Raw genomic sequence first — 26,978 nt, 5'->3', positions numbered from 1 at the left:
AAGAATGAATCCCTTCCAACCCCCCCCAAAAAATTTAAAGCGCTATGACAAAAATAAGGGGAAATGGACTGTAACCCCACAATTTGCAGAGTATACACTGGCAAGAGCAAAGAGCTGGAATTAGGAAATCTGGGTTCACATTTCGGTATTTCTGTTACTTAGTTGTGTGACCTCAGTGTGTTGTTTCATATTTCTACAATGCCATTTCCTCACCTACAAAATACAAAGCTTAGGTAGATGATAACTAACATTCCTTTTTTTTTTTCCCTAAAACTGTTTTTCCAACTTCACAGAGTTCTCCCCAGGTAAGTAAAGAAGTTTATAACTTAGTGGTTTTATAGACCTGATGCATTTCCTCTGCTTCTATTCGGAACATCGTTAATGGATTAGTAGCCCTCGTGTCACACACTTTTGAAGTCTTCTTCTCACCCGTACTCACCATTCTGTGCTGACTCCAATCCCTCTCCTTAGTCCTGGCCTTCCCCAGTACAGCTTATGCTCTTCTGATGTATGAAATTCTGTCCCTTTAATACTGCATGACGTGCTTTCTGAATTTCTTTTTCTACCAACAGCATAGAATATAGAAGCTATTTGCTTCTTTCTTCATTTTTTTCCCAAAGGAACCTTGTCAGTCAAACTGACAGTAATGTTTCCAACCCCATTTTCCCACCTAGATTAATTAAACCTTTAAGTTTTTAAAACAGTTATATTTTCTCTATTTTATCCAGAACAGACGTTGACTTGGCCCTGAATAAAAAGTTGAGACATATTTTTCCCCCACCTTCTTCGTGCTCTGTTAATGTAGAAACCAACAGTCATTTATCTTTTAATTCTTTCAATAGTTATATAGGCTGTAGCTGAATTGATTCTATGTATTGCCATAAGCAAAATAAATTCTTCCTTCTTCATCTTCACATAATATCCATTTTGTGTTAGCCACCAAGTTAAGCTCTATTACAAATGCAAAGATACACAGGGTATAGTCACTACCTTGTAGGAACTTATATCCTAAGATTTTCAAGGGGAGATGAAACATCACAGCTCCCTAAAATACAAAACTGAATATAATGAATGTCATAAGACAGTAGTGATGCAGTGTTACCAAGTGTAAAGAAGAGAGATGTTATTTCTATTCAGGTGAGCAAGGAAGGCTTCATGGGACAAGGGAGTACTTGAACTAGGATCCAGGTAAAGAGAGAACTGACCTCCCATCCTCCCCTCTTGCTCCCCAACAATCTATTCCCCAAATAGGAACAGTTAATTAGTTCCTGACTCCTTTGCAGCCAACCCTCCAATGACTTCTCACTGTGCTGGGGATAAAATCCCCACCTCTTACTGTGGCTCACAAGGCCCTACATGATCTGGTCTTTTCTCCTACCATTCTGACATTCACCCATTATTTTCCAGCCTTGCTGGCCTTCATTCTAAGTCTTGGATACAGCAAAGGACATTTGCTTTAGGACACTTGTTCTTGCTGTTTTTTGCCTAGAACTCTCTGCCCCCAGATCTTTACAGGACTGGTGTTTTCTTACCATTTAGGCCTCACCCCAAACATCACAGCTTCAGTGAGATCTTCCATGACCCCAGTCCATAGTAATGCATCTCCAACACTCTGTTGCATCCCTCTACTTTGCTTCTTTCAAACTACCTGAAATTTTCTCACTCATTCATTTACTTTTTAAATTTCTGCTTTCCCCTGACTAGAATATTATCAATAGTTTTTATTATATCATGGCCCTTTATGTAAGAGAGTAACACTCACTAATATTTGGCTTTATTAGTACCTAATTTATTAATCTTATGATTATAGTAAATAATCAGTTTTTAAATTCCTCTAAAAACTACTTAAAGAAATTAATAAAACAAAGTTAAAGAATTTAGCAAATTTCCCCAAACTTTTATTTTTTATCAGATACTTCCAAACACTATATTTTAGGTTACTTTCAATGTCTTAAACACCTTTTAAAAATAGACAACATACTACTACAATGATTACAAATTAAACACATTTACACTAAAGCCAGAAATAAAGTTATATTTATTATATATTTATTATATATATAGTACAGTATAATATGATATAATATATTATTTTGTCTTTCTTTTTATTATTTTTTTGTCTTATCTTCCTAGGCTTCCATTAAGGTTCTTACATGGGGTTTTGATAATCTTACCAGATCTTTAAGAAAATGGTATCATTTCAGCCTAATCAGGTTTTGTTACGAGTTATGAAAAGTTTAATTCTTGGTTGAGACATGGCTCTGGCTGAGCAGTCTAAGGTGATTTCTAGGCTGCTAATCTGGAGAAAATTCCTTTTTCTAATAAAATTCTAATCATTACATTGTGAGGCTTTTAATTTTTTTGCTTTGTTTATAAAAGTTTTAATTTTTTGAGACTTGGTAGCTTTCAAAGAGGTAAGGAATTCTTCTAAGTTTTATCCTATCCATTGCCTTGTCACGTTGATACATTAGTGTGGTTTGTCAGTACTATTAAAATCTTATATATTTCTTATTAATATTTTATTTTAATTAGTTGGACGATCAAGAATTGTCAGCTCCTAGGAGATGAGGGGTTGTGTCTGCATAGTCAGCTTTACTCTTTTGTACATTTGGTTAATTTATCATTTTAGAACACACTGTTGAACCCTCCTTTTACTTGATTATTGTATGTGACCAGTGAAGCTGATTAGCTGTGGACACCCTTTGAATCTGATTAATTACATGTGCTGATCAGGCTTTCCTTTTCTTGTTACTGAATCTACTTTTGCTGAGATAACTTGGCTTTCTTATGGACTCTTTTGATCAAAGAAAGTATATACCTAAACTTTATAGATAGATATTTAGTTAATACTTTTGTATGTTAACACCTTATATATTTGGATCAATAAAATATGAAGTATATTCTATTAGACACACTCTTCTTGTATATTGTGATAACTTTTGGTGATCTTCTATAAACTTTTCTTGTTTGAGTATTATTAGGAACTTCTAGACTTTCTTATATTCAATCTGTTTAGCTATTATAATTGTCACAAGAATTATTATCATTAAACTTATTTTAATGCTCAAACTGTATAAATTTGACTAGTAAGGGTCTCTGTAGTTTGCTTCCCTTTATTTCAGCACTTCTGCTGACATTTTTTTTTTTTCTGCTGACATTTTTAAAGCATGCTTGTGTCTAGCAACAACCTTTGGAGTTCAGTTTCCTTATTTATGAAATTAGTACAAATAAACAGATGGCCCAGGTCCATACTGATTTTATTTTCTGCCCTAAAATTTGGCATCATCTACCTTTCAAGGAGTCCTCATTGTGTGTGTGTGTGTGCATGTGCACATGTGTGCATATGGATTAGAGATCAAAATATGGATACTAGAGAATTAAAATGAGATTTGGGTCACCTACAATAGTTACAAAGCTGGAATGCATATCATAAATTTACACTGTTTTTTCCATTCAACATGTCACGTGACTGCACTGATACACACACACGCACATACACATATATATGAACATATAAAAATATGATAAAATATATATTTAAGAAAGAATAAAAACATTTAAAAACATAAAACCAAAAAGGTAGGTGTTTAAACACTCAAGGTGGAGGACTCTGGGAAGATGGTGGCAGAATTTTTAAATTTCCCCAAATCTCATCATATAAACAAGTATAGAGACTAGGACAGCAAAACCTAAAACACATGGACAACATCTACCACTACGTTAACTATAAACTCCCGAATATGAGCAGGTGAAGACCAACCACAACCACCAAGAAGACTCACACCATTTCAACAGTGATGTGAGAGAAAGCAGAGGAAAGACAAAAATTTCTGACGGCTCCAGAGCTAAAAAGTATCTAAATTACCAGCAGGTACTCACTGGTAAACTCATCAAGAAAATTCGAGGCTAGCAGCTGGAACTGGGAGGGAGAACTGCAGACCTTAATTCACAGTGTGAGCTAAGGGACCATGGTATGCATGATGGTGTTGGACAAATCTGGGCTTTATAAACCTTTGAGAGTAATCAGCTAAAATTCCCTTCCAGTATCAAATCTTGCATCAAGTAAAAAGTACTGAGAGTAGAACTTCAATAGGAAAAAACTAAAAGAAAAAGTTCAAGAAAATATTGGGGAGAAGGAACCAGAGTTAGCAGATCTCAGGAAAATGTCAACTTTTGTTTTTGAACACATTTTGAATATTACAGAAGGAAATCTAGAGCTATGATTCTAGGAAAGCTATCTTGATTCCTCCCTCTCTAATACAGAAAAATGCATAACAAATGAAAAGCACAACAGAAAAGGATTTTTATAAAGAGACAGTTTTATAATAAGAAAGAAAATAAAGAGCAAAATAATATCCCTACAGACAATGAAGGCATGCCAGGATAATTTGAACACAAAAATAGATGAAAACTGTAACCAAATTCTTCAAAGATAAAATGATTTAAGAAAACATTAATAGCCATGAAACAACAGAAATCTTAATTCTAAAATTTTAGAAATTAGATAATTGGAGAACAGAATAAGAAATAGAAAAATTTGCAATTTGAGCTCACAAATGTAAAAAATTATTGATAAATGAAAAAGTCATTTCAGAATTGAAGAATAAACCTGAAGGAATTAATAAACACAATGAATGCCTTAAGAGAAATAGAAAGTAAAAGGTGAAAAATGAAAAAGAAGTAAGGTGTTAAAAAGTATTCAAGAGAAAGTGATAGTTATAGATGACAAGCAAAGAAGACTAAACACACATATAAAAGGGGATCCTGAGGACAAAAACTAAAGCAATGGAAGATAAAAAATACTAGAAAATATAAATCAAGAGAACTTTTCTGAAACAAAAGATGGCTTGAAACTACCTGTTGAAAGTGCAACTGTATTCCTGCTTATGAAACAGCTAATTCTATTCTGAGCTTACGTCTTTCTTGTAATACTTTGCCAAATGTAGTCAATGGAAACTAACATTTGCTACTAACATTTTGTCTTTCAACTTCTTCCCCTAAGACTTCAATTCTAATAGGTATATTAACTGCTTTATAATTTTTTTTGATGACAATTTTACCATGTGTTTTGTTATTGAATAATATGGACCCTCCTCCTTACAGCCTCCGATAAAAGTTTTCTCACTGATCATCACCCAACACCTAACCCAATGCCACATATTCTTCTTTTTTTAAAATTGGGGTATAGTTGCTTTACAATGTTGTGTTAGTTTCTGATGTACAATGAACTGAATCAACTATATGTATACATATATCCCCTCCCTCTTGGACCTCCCTCCCCTCCCCATGCCACTCATCTAGGTCACCACAGAGCACCAAGCTGAGCTCCCTGCGCTATACAACAGGTTCCCACTAGCTATCTATTTTACACACGGTAGTGTATATATGTCAATCCCAAACTCCCAATTCATCCCACAGCCCTTCCCACCCCCCTTTTTCACTGTAGCACTCCAATTCTGGTCTAATACTGTATTAGCCAGGATAGACTAGACTATGCTGTGGTTACTAACCATCCCCAAATCTCAGTGACTTAAACAATAAGGCTTTTTTTCTCATGTTGTGTCTCTATTGCAGGTCAACTGGAGGCTCTGATTCATGGTTTTCTTATTCTGGGATCCAGACCTTCATCTGGATCATTGTCAGTAGCCATGACAAAGGAAGAGAGTTACCAAGGACCTTAGATGAACAATTAAATGTTACAGTTCAGAAATGGTTCATGTCTTATTGATAACTCATTTACAAGAACTAATAACATAGCCCTGTCTAAACACAAGATTAGGAAATTTATTCCTATCCTGGAAGGGGGATGAAACAATATTTACCAAACAACCGTAATGACCTTCAACACAAACAGAAACAAATGCTATTTTATGCTTTGCTTTTATCACCTAACAATGTTTTAGAATTCTTCTTATCAGCACATTTTTACATCATTTTTCAAAGCTGCATAGTGACCCAGTATATAACTATAATAATCAGTGATTTAGCCTTTCTGCTGCTGGTAAATATTTAGAATGTTCTGCTATAAGTATTGCTATATTGAACATATTTGTACATAAATGTCTTTGTATAAGTAAAAGTATAGCTTTAAGTTAGAAAGATAAAGAAAGCCCTGATATCACTTACAGATAGGATTCTGTTGTTTGAAGCTGGCGTGGCACTCACAGCTGGACCATATTATTCTCCTGTTGGACATAAACAATTTCATGGAACATCAACATCAAACAAGGTCACTCTGAAACCATGATAAAATTAGTCTAAACAAGACCACTTCGTAATTTTCTCTAAGCACAGACAAAAACAAGGTCACTGTACAAACACCACAAAATACCAAGCAGCCTTTCTTCCACTTAATAAGACTGGCTGTTGTTTCTTTACTAATTATAGCTTTAGCCTCATTCTAGTCTGCCCTCCCTCTAGATAAGATTAATTGAGATAGTCATAGACTTGTCCTGACTTTCTGACAGCACCCAATCTAGTTCAAAGTCTCACTTCCTTTGACTCTCCCCAAAAGCATCCAATCAAAGCTGAAATCCTATAACAGGGAGTTAGAAATGAACCCTCTTACTGAGGCACGTCATGGCTCCCTGTGGTATGCATTCTACTTTGCTATAATGAGTCATAAATCCAACCAGTTCAACTACATGTGCATTCCTGGTGCTCCTTGACTGAAAGTCATTGACACATATAATCCTTGAAGTTAAATTTTGTAACAGTAAGGTAGTACAATTAAATTTTGAGCAATGCTGGTAATTGTCCTTTAAAAAGATTGCACCCATCAAGGATGAGTGAAGAGGTCTGTTTCCTCACAGCTTTGCCACATTGTATAACACCAACTTTTTTGATCTTTGCTGATCTAATATATAAAAAAATAACATCTGCTTCTTTTGATTTACATTTCTTTAATTATAACTGAAGTTAAGCATCTTTTTATATTCTAAGTCATTTTTTTCCCTCTTACTCAGTTTCCTATTGGGTTTATCTTTTCTTTTGATTTGTAAATATTCTTTAAAGATTAAGGCTATTATTTCTTTGTGTGTCATATGAGTTGCATATGTTACCAGCTTGTTACTTGCCTTATTTTTAATAAAATTGTGTTATTGTAGTTTTACATAGTTAAATTTATTTTGCTTCTTTATTGCTTCTGAATTTTGTATGTTAACTAGTTCTCACTTTAAAATTATAAAAGTGAAAATTATTCCATGTTTTCTTCTAGCACTTTTAGAGTAAGTATTCTCTGTTCTTACATGTTTTTTCCCTGGAGCAATTGCCTTTGATCCCCACACCTTCCACATTGAAGATTTCACATTTATTGGCACTAACTTTTCTTACTTTTTTCCTACTAATTTGTATTTTACTTTCAGTTTCTTTAATAGCTTCCCCCTAATCTGGTGTATAATTACTGTTTGTGATTCTATTTCCCTTTCCCTATAGCAGTAATCCCTGAAGAAAATGGTGTGAAACTACCCTTGCTATTCGCAGCTATGTATTATTGGGTTGGGTTGCTCCAGAGAAGCCCCTGAAACTCTCAGTAGCTTAAGTTAAATGGTGATTCCATCTCCTGGCCATTATGGTCCAGGGTAGGGCCCACAACCTCACTGGAGGTAGTTACATACAAAGAGACACATTTTGCCCTTTATGGAAGGAGAAATTTACTCTCTCTTCTGCAGGGGCTAAAGAACCTATCATCTCTCAGTAGGTAGAGTGTGAAGATGTGAAGTTTAGAACATGGCAGCTACTTTTCAACTCTAATGGACAAGCCTGAATATACTGAGGTCACCATGTAAACCCTGAAGGATGAAGCAGACACCTTGGAAAGATGAGGGAAGGACTGGAGAGAAACGATGCTGACATCGTTTGAATTGCTAGATCCAGCCCTGCCTGAATCCAGTCCTACATCTGGATTTTTCACTTAGGTGAGATAATAAATAGGTCCCCCTTTAATAAGCCAATTGGAGTTGAATTTTATGTCATTTGTAACCAAAGAATTCAGTATACTTTTTTTCTTTCTGCCTGTTATCTTTTAATGTTTCTAACATTTCTGTCTTCTAATTTCATTTCACTCTAAGTCAGAGTTGCACCTGGTAGGTTATGCTCTGATTCTGGATCATAGCTACTTTCTTGCTGGCCCACACAGAATAGACCTACAGAATATACTTTTTTCTTTTAATTTGAATTAGTTGCCAACATTTAAAAATGGAAAAGAATTTCCATAAATATGCAGATTTTTCAAACTGGGTTGGCCTTTAATTTCAATTGGTTGGAACTAAGTAACAGCTACGATATCAGGCACATGTCCCTTTGTTTATTTACCTATCTGGTTTCCCTGGGCTTTTGGGTATGGGATCCTCATCTACACCATGATAGATAATAGGGATGAAGAAGAAGATAGGGGTCCAGGCTTGTTTCCAAGTAGAGTAAGAAAACTGCGACCCCCTACAGGATGTCTTCACTACTTTAGACTAATCTCAGTTTTTCTCAAAGTATTCAGTGAATTGCCAGTCATACAGGGAGTCCTTAATAAAAAGATTAATTGAAAAATTAAGAATTACTTTTCCAAAACCTCTAAAATGTAAAGCCAGTTAAAATAAGAAGTCTTAAAGTTATTTTCTTCTGCTTAATTTGATATATTATATAAGCATAAAAACCCATCTCATAATTGAATGCTACTTTAATGAATGTGCTAATGGTGGCTTAAAGCTTTTTAAATTTAAAAAGATCTAAAAATATCACTCCATTCTTATCTCTAACACATTCTACTTTATATCAATCCAGCTTGACTGAGTCTAAATGACACTCCGTGGCACACTTCAGCTCTTTATAAAAGGCTGCACCAACAAGCAAATGAATCACAAGATGCTATCAGTCCTTCCAAGCAGGAGAATGAAATGAGTCCTAGGCTGGTGACATGTCTGGAAGGATTGCCTGCCTTCTCTAAGTCAAAGGGGACAGGCATATTTTCTAAGAGAGTCTGAATTCTGTCCTGGTAAATGACCAGGCACCCTGACTCTTGGTGGATTTCAGCTGGCAGTTATAAAAAGAAGCATTATACACATAAGAGCTTTTATTTTTAAAATAAAAATCTATCACACTTAAAATTTTGTTTTGGTATGATATGGGCATTTTAATAACATGTATATCTAGTAAGTACTTTTAGTATATACACTCCAACATTATATGTGAAAATGCTCTTTCATAGATATTCTATAAATATTTTATAAATATTATTCATGTTTTATTTCCTTAGAAGAAAGATATGCTTATTTCTTTGTGTTAAGATTCAAGGTCAAGAGTCAGGTTAAAGGCATATAAATTCTGTTTAGTGCTAAAAGTCTAATGTTTTCACTGATGAATTTGAATATGGAGTTGGGCATGATAAAGAGGAAAAGTGAAGTCAAAGGCTATTGAATCATAATAATAGCTACCAATCCTGAGTATTTACTATGTGCCAGGCATGGTATTAAAAACTCCATATTTCTCACAGAGTCTTTATAATATATCCTTATTATTCCCATTTTCCTTGCCCAAGGACTCTAGAAGGGTTTGAAATGCTGTTCTGTTTTAGGGGCATGTGGTCTTTGTTGAGAATCCTGGTCCAGAGATCAAGAGGAAGATTTTCAGGAGAAAAGTGCAAGTTGGAAATACATTTATGTACTAGATTGTTCAGTAGTAAGTTACTTTCTCTAGTATTTTCATTTAGTTAAGTCTTAGGCAAATATTTCAGGGCATGTGAGCCTCACTAATTTACATGCTGCCTTTGTGCAAATTAGAAAAAGGACTCCCCTTTGGGCAGGTAAGGCTGGCCAGGGGAATGTGAGCTGTATTTCTACCAACACTAGCTCAGTTTGTCGGGAGCCCTTGTGCAGAACACAACCTAGAGAACCTTTTCCTGTGTCTCTGGCTGAGAATAATCCAACAAAGCTGAAGCAGCGCCCCCTGAGGTCATAATGGTAGTGGCACAATGATGTGTCATGACATTCAAGAGGAAGCTAAACCTCAGGGTCAGTGGATGGCTCAGTAACCCCTGTTCACATAGAGATTGTTTTCATCTGAGAGACTTGGGAAGCCTGAATTTACTTTTATCAAGGAAGTTATAGCAGCCCTTTTAGTTAGGAAGACTGCCTTTTAGAAGATAAGGACCTCAAATAGATTAGGAGAAATAAACTACATTAATATGAAAAAGCAAAGAAATTGTTAACTTTTTAACTACAAACCACGGAAGGTCACACCATGATCTGCTTGGGAAGCTTCCTAGAGAAGAGGTGATTAGAAGAGTCAAAGAAGCAAAAATAGCAGATCGGTGTGAGGAAACTTTGAACAGGTGCTCTGAAGATATCTGGAAGTGGAAAACTGGGCAAGGATATTGGGACAAAAGAGAGATCACATGATATGGGAGCACTGAACACAAACAACTTGAAAAAAAATTTTATGGTACGGCCGTCTACACATCAAGTCCCATCTTGATTACTTGCTATTTGATCTTTACCAAAGCATTTGGCCTCTCTCTGAGCTTTTGTTTGTTGACCTATAAAAGAATGTTAAGGATTAAAGGAAGCATCATAACAATATCTACCTCAAGTAGTTCTTTTAATGATTAAATCAAGTGATGTATGTTGAAGTGCTTTGTAACCCATGATGCACTATGTCAAGTGGTATCACTATTTATAATCTACCATTCATCTAAACAGCCCCTGCCCATAAGGCAGAATGTCAGATCCTGAAGGATGTCAACTGCCAACTCTCAAAAGACATAGATAACCACCAGAATAACCTGGTGATCAGGCAAGCCTGGGCCATTATCTACTGTTGTTATTATATTATTATGTCCTTACTGTTAGAGAGAGTATCACCTTGATAGAGTCTTAATAGGGTCTCTGAAGGAAGAGGTCAGAGATGGATATTTACAGGGGTTTAAAGTCTGGGCTCCTGTGGTTTAATCCTAGTCTTTCAAGTCAGGGATCTCTTCGGGACTGGGAAAACTTCATGATATAAACAGTTTAAGACTGGTAGTCACAGACAGGTGGAGATGAATATGATTCTTGATGAATAACCGATTATTTCATCAGCAAGCAGCTTGCCAGATGAGCAAGCTATTGTCCTAAGAAGGCGAAGAAAATAAATAGCTTATTTTTCTGAATGAATTTTCTTGAAGTCCCTGAAGTAAGCTGAAAAGTAGCAGAATGTGCCCTCCCCCACCCCTCTAATGTGCTTATTTGGTATAAGGATTATTTTGTGCTGATTATTTTTAAGAAACTGCAGACACTGGAAAAGCTCTGAAAACATAGTAGAGTTAGGCTTTTGTAAGGAAAATCTATATTTATAAAGGAAATTTACATTAGAAGGTGGGCCTGTATCAGGAAGAGACTTATTACCAGAGATAATCTTTTTACCTGAGAGACTTATCTGCTTGGCAGGATAACTTCTGTTTACCAAATATTTGCTCTTCTCACCTTTCCAGGAATGGCCTTTCCCCCTTTGAAGCCTCATTCCCCTATCCCTTGCCTTTGCTCAGGATGACATATAAGTCTCAATTGTCTGGCTGCGTTCTGAGTCTCATATCTTTGTGGTGTTCCCCTATGTGTTTATGTAATTAAAAAATGTTTTTCTCATGTTAATCTGTCTTTTATTATAGGGGGTTCTCAGCCAATAACTCAGAATGGTAGAAGGAAAATTAATTTTCCTCCTCCACAAAGCAATGAAGTAATTTGCTGGTTTGTAGCCTTATCTTCCTGGAAAATGATAGTAAAGTAATATTGATGTAGGCAACCTTAGCTCTGTTGCAATAACCATCAAGGCCCAAGAGAGAGCTGTCCTGCCAAGAGTGCCACGTCAGCAAATTAAAATCTGGATAATTTTTGTGTCCTTATAAATGTTCTGCTTGACCAGAAACACACTATAGCCAGTCAGCCTGAAACCAAGTCCCCCTAAAACTGACTTCCTCCACTGAGTTTATGATTAATCTCTCTATTCAAAACGTTATTCCCTTTCTTGTCCCATCCCTGTTGCCCTCAGAACTGAGGAATAGCAAAGAAAAGAGGGGATTGAAAGCGAGCAGGACCCTATGGGGCCTCCCCATGTACAAAATCCCCTCTGTGTACCCCATTTCTTGTCTGCAGAAGATAACTTCAATCTCCCAGGCCTTCCCTCAGTTCCAAAGAACAGACTCAAGCAGTTAATTATTAGAACAATAGAGTCACAGGACTCATAGTTCTTCCTGAAGGGATATAGGTAACAATCGGATGCATATCTTTGAGTTGTTCTGCAGAAACTAAGACCCACCCCCACCTGGTGGAGAAGGGTGATCATATGCTGAACTACAAGCACATAGACCTCAGACTGGTTGGAATCAGAAGGTTGATGATTGAGATACTTGAAACATCACCCTGTTACCTCACCACCAGCCAATCAGAATAAGGTACACAAGCTGATCATACATCCTACCACCTTCTCCCCTAACACTTTAAAAAAAAAAACCTTGCCTGAAAGCCATCAGGGAGTTCAGGTCTTTTGAGCATGGGCTGCCCATTCTCCTTGTTTGGTGCCCTGCAATAAACACTGTGCTTTCCTTCACCACAATCTTGTGTCAGTAGATTGGCTTTGTTCTGTGCAGGCAAGGGGACCCAAGTTTGATTCAGTAACAAGTCATTCCTCAAATGCCAAACCAACTCTGGGCTTTTTACTTATTTCCTTGTTCTTTATTCATTTTCTAGTTTTCTCTTCTTTGTCCCTTGTTCTTTCCTCTTTAAATGCTTGCTACTTTCTCCCCTGCCTTACTGCTCTGCAAGTGGAGACTGTCCACTTCATGAAGTATTAAATAAAGCTTGTTTGTATCCCATAAATTGCCTTCTTTAATCATTTTTAATAGTTCTTAGTCTTGGTGGTGAAGTGATGTGGCTATGTGCAGTCTTATTTTCAGGGATATATAAAGATATTTTGAGGGAAAACCTAGCACTGTGGAATTAATTGAGACTTCGGACCTACTGAGTTCTGGGTGTAGTCCTTGGAAAATTACTAAATTTCCTCATTTTTGAAAATTGAGACCAACTCTGTCAATATGACTTAACTATTTATTTCAGGTAATTCTTGTCCAGGAAGATAAGAATGTAAACTAATGTATAATTTCACTTTTTGCTTTAGGAAATTCTTGCAAATTAGTTTTCTGGGCAAAGAGTTTGCTTATTCTGGCCAGCAGTTCTTCTATCAGAACAATAGATTACTCATCTGAGCAAACAACTAACTTATCAGAAAATTTTACTATTAAGTAAATTAAGTAAATTTTACTATTTAATTTTACTATTAAATTTACTATTAAAATTTACTATTAAAATTTTACTATTAATTTTACTATTTTACTCCTTTAAGATACTTCCCTGTTGGCACAGTGGCTAAGCTTCCATGCTCCCAATGCAGGGGGCCTGGCTTCGATCCCTGGTCAGGGAACTAGATTCCACATGCAGGCCACAACTGAGAGTTCGTGTGCCAAAACAAAGGAGTCTGCCTGCTGCAACTAAGACTTGGTGCAACCAAATAAACAGATAAATATTTAAAAAATAAATAAAGCCTTACACCATTTCTAAAAAAAAAAAAAAGACTCCTTTAAAACCTTCATCTTGATGTGTCTTCTAATTTTGAATTATTATGCAACAACTTTGCCCAATTCCAATAAATTTCTTGCAAGGAAAGACCACACTAAACCACTTAATCACAGACTCCAAACCCTGTAAATACTCTTCCCTACTCTTTTAAGACTATGTCAAAGTGGTGTTCTCCCTTACTGCAGTAAGTCTATTAACTTAGCTTCACTTAATCAACAGGTTCTTGGAAAGGTCTCTCTTGGGTTCAATAATCAACAACTTAAAAAAAATGATAATAAATATGTTCCAGGCTGGTTATAAACATTAGAATATGTACACACAAAATAATGAGCATGTTGTCTGGCGTATGACAGACACTACTTAAATGATGGTCATTATTATTACAGGTAAGTTTCAGAAAGATTCTACCCTGCTCAGCAGCCTAAGACCAGAAAATATGTCTTTTTCCATATATAAGTGTTACATTTCTGAAGATCCCATTGGTAGAATTAATGGCTTGAAGAATATAAGACATTAGGAAAAGGAGGATAGAATCTTGGAAGACTAGATTACATGTGAACAATGAAGGTCCTTAAAAATGTTTTTTTGTTTTTTTCAACATGTTTATTGGAGTATAATTGCTCTACAATGGTGTGTTAGCTTCTGCTGTATAACAAAGTGAATCAGCCATACGTATACACATATCCCCATAACCCCTCCCTCTTCTGTCTCCCTCCCACCCTCCCTATCTCACCCCTCTAGGTGGTCACATAGCACCTAGCTGATCTCCCAGTGCTATATGGCTGCTTCTACCAGCCACCCATTGTATAATTGGTAGTGTATATACGTCCATGCCACTCTCTCACCTCGTCCCAGCCCAACCCTCCCCTCTCTGGGTCCTCAAGTCCACTCTCCACGTCTGCATCTTTATTCCTGTCCTGCCCCTAGGTTCTTCAGAACCATTTTTATTGATTTTTACATTCCATATATATGTGTTAGCATATGGTATTTGTTTTTCTCTTTCTGACTTAATTCACTCTGTATGACAGACTCTAGGTCCAACCACCTCACTACAAAAAACTCAATTTCATTTCTTTTTATGGCTGAGTAATATTCCAATGTATATATGTGCCACATCTTCTTTATCCATTCATCTGTCGATGGATGCTTAGGTTGCTTCCGTGTCCTGGCTATTGTAAATAGTGTTTCAATGAACATTGTGGTACATGACTCTTTTTGAATTATGGTTTTCTCAGGATATATGCCCAGAGTGATATTGCTGGGCTATATCGTAGTTCTATTTTTAGTTTTTTAAGGAACCTCCATACCCTTCTCCATAGTGGCTGTATCAATTTACATTCCCACCAACAGTACAAGAGGGCTCCCTTTTCTCCACACCCTCTCCAGCATTTATTGTTCGTAGAATTTGTGATGATGGCCATTCTGACTGGTGTGAGATGATACCTCATTGTAGTTTTGATTTACATTTCTCTAATGATTAGTGATGTTGAGCATCCTTTCATGTGTTTGTTGGCAATCTGTATGTCTTCTTTGGAGAAATGTCTAATTAGGTCTTCTGCCCATTTTTTGATTGGGTTGTTTGTTTTTTTAATATTGAGCTTCTTGTATATTTTGGAGATTAATCCTTTGTCAGTTGCATCTTTTGCAAATATTTTCTCCCATTCTGAGGGTTGTCTTTTCGTCTTGTTTATGGTTTCCTTTGCTGTGCAAAAGCTTTTAAGTTTCATTAGGTCCCATCTGTTTATTTTTGTTTTTATTTCCATTTCTCTAGGAGGTGGGTCAAAAAGGATCTTGCTGTGATTTATGTCAAAGAGTGTTCTGCCTATGTTTTCCTCTAAGAGTTTGATAGTGTCTGGTCTTACATTTAGGTCTTTAATCCATTTTGAGTTTATTTTTGTGTATGGTGTAAGGGAGTGTTCTAATTTCATTCTTTTCCATGTAGCTGTCCAGTTTTCTCAGCACCACTTATTGAAGAGGCTGTCTTTTCTCCACTGTATATTCTTGCCCCTTTTATCAAAGTTCAGGTGACCATATGTGTGTGGGTTTACCTCTGGGCTTTCTATCCTGTTCCATTAATCTATATTTCTGTTTTTGTGACAGTACCATACTGTCTTGATTACTGTAGCTTTGTAGTATAGTCCGAAGTCAGGGAGCCTGATTCCTCCAGCTCCGTTTTTCTTTCTCAAGATTGTTTTGGCTATTTGGGGTCGTTTGTATTTCCATATAAATTGTGAATTTTTTTGTTCTAGTTCTGTGAAACATGCCATTGGTAGTTTGATAGGGATTGCATTGAATCTGCAGGTTGCTTTGGGTAGTACTGTCATTTTCACAATGTTGATTCTTTCAATCGAAGAACATGGTATATCTCTCCATCTGTTTGTTACACTTACATTTAAGGATATGTATGTTCCTATTACCATCTTCTTAATTGTTTTGGGTTTGTTTTTGTAGGTCTTTTCCTCCTCTTGTGTTTCCTGCCTAGAGAAGTTACTTCAGCATTTGTTGTAAAGCTGGTTTGGTGGTGCTGAATTCTCTTATCTTTTGCTTGTCTGTAATGCTTTTAATTTCTCCATTGAATCTGAATGAGATCCTTGCTGGGTAGAGTAATCTTGGTTGTAGGTTTTTCCCTTTCATCACTTTAAATATGTACTACCACACCCTTCTGGCTTGCAGAGTTTCTGCTGAAAGATCAGCTGTTAACCTTATGGGGATTCCCTTGTATGTTATTTGTTGCTTTCCCTTGCTTTTAATATTTTTTCTTTGTATTTAATTTTTGATAGTTTGATTAATATGTGTCTTGGTGTGTTTCTCCTTGGATTTTTCCTGTATGGGACTCTCTGTGCTTCCTGGACTTGACTATTTCCTGTCCCATTTAGGGCAGTTTTAAACTATAATCCCTTCAAATATTTTCTCAGCCCCTTTCTCTTTCTTTTCTTCTTCTGGGACCCCTATAGTTCAAATGTTGGTGGGTTTAATGTTGTCCCATATGTCTCTGAGACTGTCCTCAATTCTTTTCATTCTTTTTTCTTTATTCTGCTCTGTAGTAATTATTTCCACTATTTTATTTTTCAGGTCACTTGTCTGTTCTTCTGCCTCAGTTATTCTGCTATTGATTCCTTCTAGAGAAGGAATTGTTTGTTTGCTCTTTAGCTCTTCTAGGTCCTTGTTAAACATTTCTTGTATTTTCTCCATTCTATTTCCAAGATTTTGGATCATCTTTACTATCATTATTCTGAATTCTTTTTCAGGTAGACTACCTATCTCCTCTTCATTTGTTTGGTCTGGTGGGTTTTTACCTTGCTCCTTCATCTGCTGATTATTTCTCTGTCTTCTCATTTTGTTTAACTTACTGTGTTTGAGGTCTTTTCGCAGACTGTACATCCGTAGTTCCTGTTGTTTTTGGTGTCTGCACCCAGTGGGTAAGGTTGGTTCAGTGGGTTGTGTAGGCTTCCTGGTGCCTGTGTTCTGATGGATGAGGCTGGATCTTGTCTTTCTGGTGGGCAGGACTGCATCCAGTGGTGTGATTTGGGTGTCTGTGAACTTATTATGATTTTAGGCAGCCTCTCTGTTAATGGGTGGGGTTGTGTTACTGTCTTGCGAGTTGTTTGGCATGGGCTGTCCAGCACTGGAGCTTGCTGGTCAATGAGTGGAGCTGGGTCTTAGCACTGAGACAGAGATCTCTGGGAGAGCTCTCACCAATTGATATTACATGGAGCCAGGAGGTCTCTGGTGGACCAGTGTCCTGAATTCGGCTCTCCCAGCTCAGAGGCTCAGGTTTGACAGTCGGCCAGAGCACCAAGACCCAGTCAGCCACACGGCTGGAGAAGATGGGCTGAGTTGGGTGTCAGCCACTGCCCTGTTGTAGCCAGCCATGTCTCAGCTGTCTCCAAAGGTCACCCAGATACACTGGGTTATTCCACCATTCCTCAGAACTTGCACATGCCAGTCTGGGATTTATAGATGTCCTCCTGATACTCTTCATTGAATCACCTTGCATTCACGGTGGTGAGAAATAATGCTAATAGTGTTGGTTCTCTTCAGTTCAGAGACTGGGACAGTCTGAGCCTTCATGTGGCCAAGTCAAGAGCAGCTGGACAATGGTCCCAAAGTGATAACATGCCACATTCCAACAAGGTTTTCTGCAGCGCCCAAGCAGTAGTCCCAAGCAGCCGCTCTGCTCAGCAGCAGCACTCTGACCGGGGAACTTGCTGGAACCCTCAAACGAGGATTTCTGCTGGCCCTAGAACCTGACTTGCCCACCCAGGCAAGTAGCTGAGGAGAGAATCTCCCGGCCCCGTCTCACCAGAGGAGCAGACACCTGGAAGCTGTGCGGCCAACAGCACAGGAACTGAGAGGTGGGTGGGTGGGGCTGACAGCCTTTCAAGAAAAGCCACAATCACGTGGAGGGTTCACACGCTACCGTGCAGGTTGGGGGGAATTAACTCAGAGCCGAGGCTGAGGGTAGTTCCTGGCCCATCCTGCCTGGAAAGCCTGGCTTTTTTTTTTTTTTTTAACATTTGCCAAAATAAAACAACGGTAACATATAATACATGCACTAAATTACAAGAGTAATACTTGTATTTGCGTGTTTTAAATACAACTAATTTCCGGTTACCATTCCCAGATGCCTAGAAGAAAAACCAAATTTTCTTTCTCAGTTTCAAGGAGGTAACATTCATTTCACTTGGTTGAATAAAATATGCTATTCAGAATTAGCCACATTCAAGGTTAAGGCCACAATCCTCCAGACTGACAATTCAGTTCAAGACTTGACACCAACTGCAAGTTTGGGGATTTCTCAAAACTATCATCAGTTTCAATAATTCACTAGAATGACTCGCAGAATTCAGGAGTAAGGTATACCTGTGATTATAGTTTTATTATAGCCAAAGGACACAAATCAAAACCAGCCAAAGGAAGAGATGCACAGAGCTGAATCTGGGATTGGGTGGGCTCCAAATGTGAAGCTTCTGTGTCCTCAGGGACATCTTACCCTTCCCAGCATCGAGATGTGGTAATCTGTACATGAAGTACTGCCAACCTAGGAAGTTCATCTGAGCCTCAGTTTCCAGAGTTTTTACTGACACCTTATTACGTAGGTATGATTGAAGTACTGCCCATGTGGTTGTACTCAGTGTCTACTCCTTTCCACTCCCCAGAGTTCAGGCTGAAAACCCATGGCTCAAAGTCTCAATCCTTTCATCAGATGGTTGGTGTTTGAGTGTGCCCAGACTCCATCTCAAGTCATCTTGCTAACATAAAGTATCCAGGGTGATGGAGACACCTCATTACCATAAAATATCAGGTGTGTTCTGAGAGACCCACCATGAATAACAAAGTTGTTCTTATTACACGGGAAATTCCATGGGTTTAGAGTTTCCTTCCCAGGAGCAGGGACAAGGACAGACTGCTCTTTGGGTAAAGTTAATTCTTCACTATGTATATGCTTAATACTAATATTTATAAATTGTTGAGCACCTACAATGTGGCAAACACTTTATATATTATTTCTAATTCTCACTAGGATTACTATGATAAAATTTTATGTCACATTTTGATAGTTAAGAAACTAAATGTTTTACCTTACCCAAGACTGTAATCTAGTATGTAGCTAACCTATAATTAGAACCCTGATCTGTCTGGCTTCAAAGATCACACCCTTTCTACTATCTCTAGCTTCATTTTATTGTCAATAAATATAAACAGACACTATATGTTCCACCATGATCCGCATTCCAACATCTCCTATGGCTGCTCATCCATCCAAATATTCAATACCTTTCTGCCCTTTTTTTAAAGGTAAAAATACCTAAGTTATACTCCATAGATAAGAACTTGGAGTGATAACAATATACTGTAAATTATTGCAGGTAAGGGAAAGTGCCTATGTAGTAAAATTTAAGAGGTGCATTTTTCAGCGTTCTCCGATTGGAAGGAACAGAAAACACACCTGGATAACCTGCAAAAGGAAATTTCTTGGAAAGCTATGAAGTAATTCCTAGAATTAAAGAAGGTGCCAAGGAACCAAGTATTAAAATTCCCTGGGCAGAGGGGCCATTGGTTTAGTTTGAGTTATGTCCCTATATCTTGACAGTCATAAGCAGTCTTCACGAAAAGGAAGAGGGGTAATTCCCCATAGAAAAATCAAAGTGCTGCTGTTGTAAGGAGGAGGAATGTATGCTTAAGGGAAGGAAAAAACAGAAAAAGAGATTTTATCACCAAGGAGAATTAGTACTAGTGGAAGTATATACACACAAACAAGAGAGACAATAATCACACTCTCCATGGAAAGATTAAAGAAAAAAAAAAGCCCTAACTTTTATGTATGCAGAACAAATTAAAGAAAAGACTCACGATATTATGTTAGTGGTAGTGGAGAAACTGGCTTAGATAAATGAAGTTCTGAATTACTAAAATATACCAAAACTTGAAATGCTTTGTCTGATTTTTCCATGGTGCTTTAAAATATAAAATAGTGTCAGTAGCGGGTGTGCCACAAAGGAGATAGCATCACACCTCCCTTAATAAATATATAATGTACATAAAAGCAGGGTGCTTGCTAAGAAAATATAGCCTTAAGATACACCCTCCCTCTCCAGTTTTCCATTTCTACCAGGGTTGCTGTTCTGTGTAGTGGATTCATTGCAAAAACGGTCTCAATTTCTACCCGTCTCTCTGCCACCCGTTTAGAGATATGACTTTCCAGTTCCTTCCGTGAAGACCTGGAGTCTGTCTCCCAGCCTTGGCTCCAGGCTATAGACTTGTGGCTTGCTTTGGTCATAAGTATGTTGCCATAAGCCAAGTAATTCCAGTTCTGAGCCTAGGTCTCAAGGGGCCTTGTACACTTCTGCTTGCTTTCTTGGATTCCTGCCACCACAATGAGAGTAAGTCCCTTTAGCCTGCTAAAGGGAAGTGAGAAAACCTTGGGGGTGAGCAGAGTGGCTCCTGCTGGGGCCATCCTAGAAGAACCAGCTCCTAGCTGGCCTCCCAATTGGCTGAAGAAGCAGAAGCAAGACCAATTCAGATTGGCTGAGCCCAGCTGAGATCTGCAGTACACCAGCCAAGTCCTGTACTCATAACAAAAGAAATCAATGTATATTGTCGTATGTTTCTCTGAAGTGTCCTGTTTGTTATTTACAGGGCAATATTGGGGCCATGGGTAACTGATTTGCCTCCTGCTGTCTAGCAGCTACTAGAGGGAAGACTCAGAGGCCTGCTCTGGTTAGTCCATGTTTTCCCTTGCCAATACTCACAAATAAATAAAAAATGAGAAGTAAATTATACTATTTGACCATCATGTTTTCATGAAGCATTAAGAGGAATACAGGCAAACCGACTAAATTTTACAAAGCCAACTTTCACGTACAAACACATAACCACTGCCTAAATTTACTTGATCACTGTCAACTTTCCTCTACACTTTGTGGTTTCCTAGACCCAGGCACAATGTTTACTTAAAATAAAATTCTCATCAGTAGGTATCTTAAAAACATATAGCTGTGAGTACATTTTTAAAAAGATGTTTTCATTAAAAATTATTTGCTTATATGATAAGTATAAAAACTGTTCCTTTCTAATCCAGACAACAAGCCAAAAGAACCTCCTCAAGCTTGCAGATTACTTTTCCTGAAATCAAGAAAACCGTATGAAACTTGAAATCAGAGCTGAGAATTAAAACTTTAAATTTTCCAGGTGATATTTATTAATATCTATTGAATTGCTAATGGGACATTCAGAACTATATATACCCATATACTTCCGTCTTTTTTTTTTTTTGTGGTACGCGGGCCTCTCACTGTTGTGGCCTCTCCTGTTGCGGAGCACAGGCTCCAGACGCACAGGCTCAGCGGCCATGGCTCACGGGCCCAGCCGCTCCGCGGCATGTGGGATCTTCCCGGACCAGGGCACGAACCCGTGTCCCCTGCATCAGCAGGCGGACTCTCAACCACTGCGCCACCAGGGAAGCCCCCTTCCGTTTTATTTTTATAGATCTTGGACTCAGCTTCTTTTTTTAGGTTCCTTCTGGAGCAGAAGTTGCTCAGCACCTTGCATCCTCACTCATAAATCTTTTCTGTTTTTATTTGCTCCAGCTAAAATCTCTACAGAGATTTTTGAGTCTCTTCCTTTCCCAAATCTTTCCCTACCTTCATCTTTTTCTTAAATAAATCAAGATAATTTTAAAAGAAAATGAATAACCCCTCTTAAAGGAAGTGATGAGTTTATAGTTTCCAACTGCCTTTTACCTGAGTGCTCCGTGGAATGCTAGTTTTTTCTCTTTACTCCACATGGTAGCAAATTTTTATAACTGGTTAATACATAATCATTGGAAACCAGATTATATTCTGGATAAGCTAGAATGAAAGGAGTCAATTTCCTGAATACAAATAGATGACATTTTTCTCTTTGAATACTATGATACCAAGTTTTTAATTGTGGACTTTTTATTGTAGCTTGCACCCTTATCAAATAATTGTTTTCCACCCAATTCTTAGAGCAGCATTCCCAAAGGACTGAATTTGTTAATACACATTTGATAGAGAGCTATTTTGTTTTGCTCATTTACATGTTTAAAAGAAGTGACTGGGATAGAAAATACATCCTGTGCCCCACAGCAATGACGAGAAAGAGGAGCTGCTGCAAGTGGGGAGTGAGGGGAGAGTTTGTGCGCTGGAATAGGACATACAAGTATTTCAGAAAGAGAGCAATGGAGAAGTCCAAGGACAAATTGACAATTTGTCTTTTAAGGTGAAAATATGCCTCATGAATATCTGATTGGGGATTTGGGAGGGTGATAGGAATGAAAGGAGATATGCAGATCTTGTGTCGAAAAGGTCCTCTTGGCTGTAGGAGGTCTTTCCTTGAGACAGTTGGTACACCAGGGTCTACGACTGTGGAATGGTAAAGGTTGTTTTCAAAGAAGGCCTGAAAGAGGAAAAGGATAAAAAGAAGATAATATCTAGGGACAGTCAAAGAAGTTAGCATCTTGGGAACAGCTAGAGAGCTGGGCCTAAAAATACAGACTGAAAAGAAGAGACAAAAAAAAAGACTATTACTTGGGTCTGGCCTGGAGAAGAATGGCAAATATGGTCAAGTGTGTGAGTGAATTAAAGAAGTAGAAAAGAGAAGTCAGTTAAGAATATACCTGTGACCTTATCTGGGTAGGATCAAGCTCCTATGGAAACCCAAAGGAAGGCTAATAAATCATCACCTGGACCCAGAACAGGAATGAGAAGTTGAATGGGCTATTCGAAATTCTGAGACTGCACTTGCAGAGTAAAGGGGAGCAGATATACAGCATATGAAATTATTGAATTGTGTCAAAAGACATGGCATTAATCAGGCTTATGGCCTTGCATCATAACCCTTGGGTGTAGTTTCTTCTCTTATAAAATGAAAAGGTTGCACGAACTCATCCCTTAGATGTCAGCTCTCATGTCCAAGGAATCTGACACTCTCGTAAAACCCTGGTTGCATTTAATCTGTGGACCCATGTTTCTCAATGGTGGGGGCGATATTTGGCAATATCTGGATATTTTTAGTTGTCATAACTTGGGGAACGCTACTGGCATACACTAGGTACAGGGCAGGGATTCTGCTACATATTCCACAAGGAACAGGGTACCCCTCCTCTCCCATCAAGGAATTGTCTAACCCACAATGTCTATAGTGCTGAGGTTGAAAAACTCTGTTATAGGCCAAAATTTATTTACATCCAATTCTTGTTTACCAATCGTTTAGTTCTTCAGCTCCTCTAATTGGTATAGAAAATACTGGCATTAGCATTCCATTAGAGAGAACAGGCATAAGCTGGGATCATTCTGAAGGAAGAAAGCTTACCCTTGAAACGATCCACTGATGAAGCAAAAATGTCACAACTATATTTATCATAGGATAGCAATGGAAATGTTGTGTCCTTAATTCTCTAATGAGGCCTATTCAGCTGTGGGAGCAGATTTTAGGAGCCAGGAGATATGGATTCCAGTGTGTTCTGTTGTTAACCCATAGTCATCGGACTAAGTCACTCAGTCACAGAGATTTGATAGTAGTATAGAATTAATATCTGTTTTATCTTACATCAGGATTGCTATGAAAATCAAATGAAAGGAGATCTGAAAGTGACTTGAAAAGTTAAAAGTGCTAGAACTATATAAAAAGTGATTTATGCTTATGTTTGACATTATTTCAAGCATATTCTCTAGCTAAATCTTGTGATATATGAAACTGAGCTCAACAAAAATTTGAATTCCAATTTAGAAAAGCACTTTAATAGATATTATCCCTACTACAAACAGGAAAACAAAACAATAAAGTTTCTGTTCACTAAGTGCTGAAAGTCTACTGTGGGAAAGGTATCAGTTATCTATTACCACAATAAGGCTGCACAATAAACCATTACAGAACCCTAAGTGTCCTACAGCATTAAATCTTTATTGCTCACCTGTCTAGGATCAGCTGAGGTTTAGCCAGGTGGCTCTGTCTTGGCTTAGCTCACTCATATATCTGAAGCTTGGCTAGCTGTCAACTAACCTAGGACGCCTTGGCTGGGGCAATTGGCTCTGCTTCATGTGTGCTCATCCTTGTGTAGATTAGCCTTGAGCATGTTCTCATGTTAGTAGTAGAGGGCAAGCTTCTGTTTACAACTTGTGTGCTACCGTCCCACTGGTCAAAGCAAGTCATGTGACTGAGCTCAAAGTGTGGGTGCAACCTTTCACCCACAGTGAGTGGACACTGTAAAGTTACATGGCAAATGATGCAGATGCAAGGAGTGGTCATGATTTGGGCCAATGATGCAATCTACTTTAGGAAACAAACATAGATACTGGATGATGAAGAGTTACATTCATACCTGATGGAGAGGATTATACGTCATTGAAATTTTCTGAACTTTGAGTTGGATGAAATTACTGAGTGTAACTCTGAGTTGACTTCCTTGAAGGGGTAATGATTTTGTTTCATGTCTAAGATGAAAGGCATTCACAAATGTTTAGTGGTGAAAGGGATGGATGGTGGAAAAGTCCCTTTCTCCCTAAATCTATATGGAATTGTATGACTCACTCTTGCCAATGGAATATGAGCAGGAGTAATTGTGTCATTTTCCCAATAAGATAGGAAGTAGGTGTACATTCCCTGTTCTTTCTTTCCCCTTCCCCTGGTTGGAGGCAAAGTACTTCAAGGCCCTAGGAGATGATGAGCCACAAGATGGACAGAAGCTGAGTCCCTGAATCTCCCTATAGAGGAAAGTCAACCACCAACCATCAATAAATGGCATTGGACCAGTACCTGAGTTCGAAAGAAATGGTTGTGTTAAGCCACTAACATTTTCAGACTTATTTGTCACATCGGCTAGCATTATTCTAATATCACTCAATTTTAATATAACATTGTCACCAATTTAAAAAAATTTTTAAAGAATTAAAATTGTTTTTTCTTAGAAGTTTAATACAGCTTTTCACCCAAACCTGAGAAATTAAATCACTAACACATTTCTCACCAAGTGAGTATTTAATCTGTTTGAAAGTTTCCAGCAATGGTAAGCTTACTAACTTCTGAAGCAATCATTTCTCTGTGAGAAAATTCTGTTTATAGGAAAAAATTTCCCTAGTTTGAGTTGCATATCCCTATATATCTACCCATTTGTCTATTCTAGAATTACCAGGCTTAAACTTATTCCCTTATTCTCTCTTCTAAAAGGCTGGTTTGGTTTTTTTTTTTGGTCATGCTGTGTGGCTTGCAGGATCTTAGTTCCCCTACCAGGGATCAAACCTGGGCCCCAGCAGTGAAAGCGCGAGTCCCAACCACGGGACTACCAGGGAATTCCCAAGGGCTGATTTTTTATTATTTCAAGATATCTATACATTCTACCTCCAAACTATGTCTTTGCTTCACAAATCAGTCATGCCTTAAAGAAAATAAATTAAACTTTAAACTATCTTTGGGAAGCCCAGCAGCAGTAATTACATATCAAGCTTCAATATTCTTCGTAAAATGTGATAGCCACTAGTTATACTAACTCTGTGACAGGGTAACTTATATTGTTAGTTGAGAAAACTAACACATTAAAAAAAAAAATCTAACATACAGAATGAAAGTCACAGGTTTTTTGGGGGCAAAAACAAGCATTTGAGATGTTTAAGCATTCCAAACATAGTGGTAGAAAGAGACCACAAAGCCACTTACAAATATACGGATTTTACCATGTTGGGACTGATAACTTTTTGAGGTTTTTGTCCCAATATTTTGACATAAAGAAGGATCTGTATTAACTAAGTCAACTAGAAGAATTTTTAATGTAATTTCTAAGAAATTCTGTGTTTTGAAGTTCTATAACACCAGCATCTTTTATCCATTATTTGTATTTATACTTTTTTTCTCTGACTTGAATATTGATTCAATTATGCAAAGCTTCCAAGAGGAAAGCTTCATATTGAAAACTTCTGACCCCTTTGTGCAGTTTTTAACCAACCAATCAGACTTTCAGGAGTTCTTTTCCTCCCCCTAAAATGCTAGAACATGGTACATGGCGACCTCTACTGGTTCTCAAATAATGTAGCCAAAGTCATTTTGACAATTTCAGCAAAGAGCAGCTGCTTTTGTGAGGTCTAGGGAAAATTACTAGCATGAATCGAAGAGTAAATATTTCAGAAAAATAACAGATCTCTGCTAGCTTTAATGCAGTTTCAAATTCTATATTCAATAATTTCTTCAGTTCAAGAAATGTGTTGGGTTTTGACCCTCACCTCCCACCTGTGTTTTACTTATTTCTGAGAATGAAAGCATAGTTGCTATAGAGTCAGGAAAACACGTATTTCAGATTTCAAAAACAATTCTTGATAATTTTACTTATTACAAGAGGAAGACAAGCTTGTTGAAAAAAATTCAAACATTCATGAACTGATGCCAGTAAAAACGTGAAAGTCTCTTCATCAGCATTTCCCCTCCCTAGTCCTGCTTTCCAGGATTCAGGTTAATTTCCCATGGGAAAAAAATATTTTTCGTGTGTGGATTACCTGGCTTGGGGTTTTAGGCTTAGTTTGTGTAGATAGAATTTAAGCATATGTTGGCTTTTAGAGTAACAGGGTAAGGAGGAAAAAACTACACTCTCCTTCCCTGGCCTTTAATAATTTAATACTCAAGAAGATTGCTCACAGATCTTGCCAGAGGAAAGATTTAGCTAGTTTTCTTCTCCTAAAAGTATCGGGGTACTAACATTAATTTTCAAACAGGTGGGAAAAAGAACTCAGTGTGCTTGAATATAAGTATCCCAAATCAAGGTTTTCAAAATTAAGTACACGGTAAGAATTGTGCTCCACCAGAATTAATAAACTTATTTTTAGAATAGTCCAAATTCCATTTAGAAATGTTGCAACATCAAAAATCTCTCAA

The 26,978-nt window shown here is 37.5% G+C and overlaps 1 protein-coding gene across 1 annotated transcript in view; it reads right to left on the bottom strand.

The window, feature by feature from the left end:
- Positions 1 to 6,110: 6,110 nt before the first annotated feature.
- Positions 6,111 to 26,978, bottom strand: part of METTL25 (methyltransferase like 25) — a 165,813-nt gene continuing 144,945 nt past the window's right edge. The window contains exon 13 of the mRNA XM_029204799.1: positions 6,111 to 6,185. The gene's annotated coding sequence lies outside the window, so the exon portion shown is untranslated. The remainder of the gene's footprint in view (positions 6,186 to 26,978) is intronic.

The sequence above is a fragment of the Monodon monoceros genome, unplaced genomic scaffold (genome assembly GCF_005190385.1).
Source record: "Monodon monoceros isolate NGI ecotype Baffin Bay Population unplaced genomic scaffold, NGI_Narwhal_1 Super_Scaffold_6, whole genome shotgun sequence".
Classification (NCBI taxonomy): Eukaryota; Metazoa; Chordata; class Mammalia; order Artiodactyla; family Monodontidae; genus Monodon; species Monodon monoceros.
Note: the sequence above shows the minus strand (reverse complement) of the source record. Positions and strands in the feature narration are given on the sequence as shown.